This window comes from Peromyscus californicus, unplaced genomic scaffold (assembly GCF_007827085.1).
Source record: "Peromyscus californicus insignis strain IS unplaced genomic scaffold, ASM782708v3 Scaffold_7__1_contigs__length_154581171, whole genome shotgun sequence".
NCBI classification, from domain to species: Eukaryota; Metazoa; Chordata; class Mammalia; order Rodentia; family Cricetidae; genus Peromyscus; species Peromyscus californicus.
The window spans coordinates 41,332,961-41,338,960 of record NW_026294595.1 but is presented as its reverse complement, the minus strand read 5'-3'; positions in this window follow the sequence as shown (position 1 = coordinate 41,338,960).

Sequence of the window (6,000 nt, the reverse complement as noted above, 5' to 3'; positions counted from 1 at the left end):
AACATCAAAAACAAGACCTTCAGTTCACACCAAGAGGAGAGAAAGGAAGGGAGATTTCTAAATAAACTGAGTAACTAAAAACACTGAGATTATCTTGAACTAGCCAAATACTAGAAAGCAAAACTTAATGTTATTTTAGAAGTCATAGCAGTAAGTCTTATTGATGTTTACTAGTATCTGTGTCAGTGTCAGTGTCCGTGTCCGTGTGTGTGTGTGTGTGTGTGTGTGTGTGTGTGTGTGTGTGTGTGTTTGTCCTTACAACATCCATTGTGACATATAGCCAAAACTTGTCTTGTGAAATATTATAATGATAAAACTGGATATGGACTATACTTGAAGAGATTCAAGCCAACTGAGTCCACCTGGAAATGACACTCTCCAACCTGTTAAGCTGCCTGCAGACTGTGCAGTGTGTTCCAGGTTTCCAATTTTTGTGAGCTGTCACCCCTAATGGGGTGGGTTTTGGTAATGCAGCTGTCTTTGAGGCATTTCCCTTCCTTTATAGCTGGTCACCGGAAAAAATACATACACATAACACCAGCTCTCACCAATACTTTCAAAGGTTGATTTTTTTTCTCTCCTTGTTTAATTGTCATTATTAATACCCCCTCTCTCTTCCTAGTTATTTGGAATTCTGATTGTTCTGAGAGCAAGATACCTCACTTAAAAATGAAGGATAATAATTATGAGCAGCTCAAGGGGTTTCCTGTGCATGTGACTCAGACCTTGTCATTTGGGGAAACTAAAATAACAGCCATTACTACCTGACTGAAGCAGACATTTAGACAGTAGACATATGTTACATAAAGATGCCTCCGTCTGATGACCTGGATACCAGTCTGATGCGGAAGCAGAATGGCTAACAATACAGTCTATTGCTATGTTTTCTATGATCTGGACATCATTCTTCATATCGATTGCCTTTTGATGGGTGATAGTACCAAAAGGGGTGGCTTTTCTGCCAAAATGCTTAAGCCAGTCAATATAGTAGTTCACTTGATAAGGGTCCACCCAGCAGAGTCCCCAAGCAGGGGATATTTTATTAATGTTCTGTACTGTCTTATAGTTGTAAAGTATGGTGGATCATCCATGTTAACAGCAAGAAAAGGGGGAAGAAAGAATTTTACAAAGGAAAGATGAATGCAAACAGGCGGGAGGGGGGGAATACAACGTTTAGTATTCTCAGAAGGAGAATTTTATTTTTCGTCTTTTAAATTAAAAAAGAAAAAAAAGTGCACATGCCTTGTGGCCTTAAGGAGAGCAACAGTGGAACAAGGCTGCTTTTGTACTCTATTAAGGTTGAGATTAAAGTCCCTACTGATAAACTGAACATTCTTTAAAAGTGACCAGAGTCAAACAATGTCTGTTTGCTGCTACTTTATTACAAAGACACCACTGAGAATAGCTAAGAGTATACTATTTGATCTTTAACAGGTTGACCAAATGATTGCAGTTGGCTCCACTACATGAGATGCTTTCTGCAAATTATTGTTTCTGGTTATAAACCTTTATAATATCAAAGAATGAATTATGTATGTATTTCATGTTTTCTTTTCTGCTATCAGCCTTGATGTTCTCATTTTAAGTTTCACCCTAGCCTCCTAATAATGCAATATTGAGGCCATTCAGACACTAATTATGCCTCCGTGGCTTTTTTGAAATGACTAAATCAGCATCAGTTCTATAATTATCATTAGCAAGTTTGCATCAGTGGCTCCCATCACTTGAACAGCTCAACTTAAATGATTTGTGAATATACTCATCTGATACATTGAACAGTCTCTATAGATACAAACAGGTGCTTGCATATTACTTTATGTAAAACAGAAAATCTGAACATGTATATTGTATGAAATATACTTTCAATTCAATATTAAAGCATTTTTTCGTGGCTTGAAATATTAAGCTATATAGAAACACCCAGGATACCTGTGCTTTAAAAGCTCAGTTGAGGTGAACAGTGTAAGGAAACAGAAAACTATTACTCATACTTAAGGCTAGACCCAAAGTCTTCCTTATTTTCAGAATGTTCAAATGGGAATCTGGCAAGGATGATTGACAGGAAGAAGTTTCCAAATGTAATGCCTCTGTATTTTCATTGTTTCTGTTCTTGAATTATTAATATTGCCAGTAGTCATTTGCCATGAAAACAAATCAAGGTATGTATGGTAAGCACTTACTTGAATGCAGCACTTTTATATGTTAAAAATATTATAGCAAATCAGTATTTTAATATAATGAAATGGCAAACTAGTGGGGAAAATATAGCAAAATAAGATTTCAATACAAAATTATATCTTAATTCTGTGAGTAAATGGATAAACGCAGTATGGAAAGAATAGTAAAGAGAGAAAGACAAAACAAAACAAAAACCCAGCCACTGAGTGAAGCAAGCACAGTTTCTTTGTATCACTCAGAAAAGAGAGAGCCTCACCTAAAACCAGGAAAACCTGATAAGAATTTCTGAAACTCTGTCGCTTTAGGAATAGTGAAACATACATCAAAAGCAACACCATTGTGTTTTCCAGTAAGAATCACACACGTGTGTGTGTGTGTGTGTGTGTGTGTGTGTGTGTGTGTGTGTGTGTGTGTATTCTTTTACCAAGTAACACCAGATCCTTGTTTTGCAGAAGGAAGAAAAAAAAAAAACTTGTGCCATGCTGTAGTATTTTATGACCTACATTATTACCCTCTGGGTAGTGGAATGATGGTGCCAAACTAATTATTGCTTTGTCTAATTTTAAATCCAGGTCTATGGAGATTAACAGCTTGCACATTAATTCAAAGCACCAACAGCCCACCTAACCTAATGCTGTCTTAAATGAATTAAAAACCCTGTTTAAGAAACTTTAATATACTCTAAATGAAGGAAATGTGTGTCTGTGCTGTATTCAGTGTTTCAAAACCAACTTCACTTTGCTTGCTTTGTTTAAACAGACATATGCCAGGGAAGAATTTTCCTTATATTCGCCCATTACTTCTCTTTAAAATGATACTTCTTCTAAGCTTAAAGCATGGAACTAATTGTAAAGCGCCGGGCAGGGAGAGAAGCAGAATGATGAGTAGGACCACTATGTTCAGCTTAAGGGAAAAAAGTTCAATTCCAATGTATTGTCCCTTTTTATATCTTTGACATTAAATGAATGCCTTTAAACACACTGACATTTTGCAGTATTACAAAATAGATGTGGAGTATTGAACAATCAATACATACAGACCCTCTATTAAAAAAAAAAGCCAGGAAACATATCACTGAACATTCTAGAAACACTGACAGTTTGAGGGACCAGAAAACATTAGATGATTGCAATAACTTTACAGCTGTTTTCCCCATTTCTGCTTCTGTTAGCTCCATCTTCGAAAAGCAGGGTTGAATCCACAAAAATCCCTTCCTTAGAAATCCTCCAGAATTTCCTGTTAGCTCCCTATTGCAATGCAGGCCTCTTGACTTGTACCCACTCCTGCTGCTCTATGGTACATCACCGTTTCTCATTTCCACACCCATTTCCCATTCGGCCCATGTGTCACAGAGACACAGGCAGACCAGAGTTAACAGTTTCTACCAAAACCCAACACTTTTTGTTTTCTGTTCATCGCTCCGTCTTCTACCGTGACATCATTCATTTCTCACAAGCAGTTACAAATTTCAGTGTCAATTAAGGCATTGGGTTAAGAAAAGTGAAGATGGATGCCTGCCTGCCCTCAGAATGCTTACTGCCTGACAGTAGAATCAAATATAGAAGTGCTTTAAAACAGATGTGAAGGGGCATAAAGATATAGGTTCTGATGAGAGCCCAGACGAATGGTCTCTAAATTAGAGGAGGTAAATATTGAAAATCTAAAGCAAATTAGCCTATACAAAAGGAGGGAGGAAGTAACCCAAGCCGAAGACAGAAGGGTAAGAGAAACAGAGGAAGAAATGGGGTAATGTGTGCAAACCACAGTGGTTTATGCTTTGGAAGATAAATGAGACTACTGAGTCCAGAGAAACTGTCCTCCTCCATGAACAGAAAGGAAAACTCAACTCTTTTTTTCTGCTCAGAATCTTTTATAAATGCACTTCCAACATATACTTTGAGCTGTATATTTATCTGACTTTATCTAAACATGTTAACATCAGTTTTGTTTAAATCTGCAATTTTTAGCACAGTATCTTTAGCCACATTAAGTACTCAGTATGCACATTTTGAATGAATATGAGAACCATGAAAAGACAGTCAGAGGTGGCAAGCAAACATATGGATACTTCAAATATATGTGAATGGAAAAACATACTATCATGTATTGTCTGAAGAACACATGTCTGCATAGCTAAGAGAATATTTCAGGTGGCTATCAACCTGGCATGGGTTGGGTCAGTAAGGGTCTACATGAAGCATCCTAGCCCTGTTGGACAGTGTCTGGATTCAAGTGTAATTCCGGACATTTCCAGTAATTTTACTCAATAAGGTCAAGGTCTACACCGGTTTCTCATGGAGGGAGGGGGCTGAATAAAAACTTCTGAGTCACCTTAGCTGAATTCAGACGCAAATAATGATACTTTAAATAATCTTCAATTCTAAAGGTGCATTAAAACTATTGCATGACGATTTTCATTACTGGAAGACTTACTTAAAACACAATCTAGATTGCCTAGATTTTAATCAGTGGCTACTAAATAGTGTAGAAGAAGATACTAGTCAATTTTATGAAAATATATCAAACATAAGTTTCAGATTGAAATATAGTAGTTAAAAATTAAATTATGTATAGAATTTTCTGACAACTGTATGCAGTAGCCCATCATGCTTGCCTTTCTGTATAACATCCAATATTTGTTTCCTTCTTCCTACCTGTGCCTGAGGCCATCTTGCTTTCCTCTCCGTGACATGAACACCCATTCTATACCTTCCCTAGCTTAGATCTCCCCTTGGTCTAGTGAGGGTCAGGAGACAGCCATCTGCAAAATCACATTCAGTTATCTCTATCATTATTGTCTTACTTTTCACTTTTGTTATTGCTTATATTACCCTGTGGATGAGGAAGAGGGAAAGCAGAGTTCTTTCTTAGCTTGAGAAACATACTCATATATACTCACATCTATGGTAGGCCACATACTCTCCCTCAAAGAGAACAATAGTTAGGCTAGTTTCCTTCTGATTTTCTTAAAAAGCCCTAGCCAGGATGTACCATGTAGAAAAGCAACTTGATCAAATACAATTGTTTATGTTTTAATCTCTCTACCATTTAAAAAGTAAAAATGAATCACAGGGTCATGAGCAATCACAGGAAAAATGAGTCAAGTTGGTTCTTCCTGAATTAACTGCTGCCTTGATTAGAAGATCAAGCTATTTTAATGCTCAATTTCTAATTCTCATGTTTAGCAAGAAAAGTTATATAATACATATTATAGAGAAGGAAATCAGTTGCAGCCAGACAAGACTTGCAGGTTTTAATGATGAATGGGAATGGAATATGATGGCCAATACAATGCTATTTACTTTTAGCATATTACTAAAGAGAGTGTTATAAAAAATATAAACATAGCAGGCAAAGCCAAGAGCCTTTGTGAAAAACATTTTTTATTTTACATAAAGTAATTGGAGAAAAGCAACTTTTGCTTATATAGAAAAGTAAAAATTAGAAATCATTCAATACAAATCCTCTGTGGATTTTTATTACATATGTGATTCCATAATGTGTATGCTTTTTTGTGAGACCCTTTTCCTCTGGGGTATATTAGATTTTGGACAATTTAAAACTCTGTAAACACATGCAGTGCTTTGTTGGATAGTTTTTCCCTTTTTGTAACTTCACAGTTAAATTATATTCGTTGGTAGGTTGAACAATGGATTTAATAATATTTCAATGAATACATAAGGAAATTGAAGAAAGTGCCAGCTATTATCTATTAATGAACTTTTGCTCATCATACTTTTCTCTTTCCCTTTTAAAGGCTAAGGACTATTTTGTTTTAGATTATGCTAGCGAATTGCCTTAAGTCTGTCATCCCCATGCACT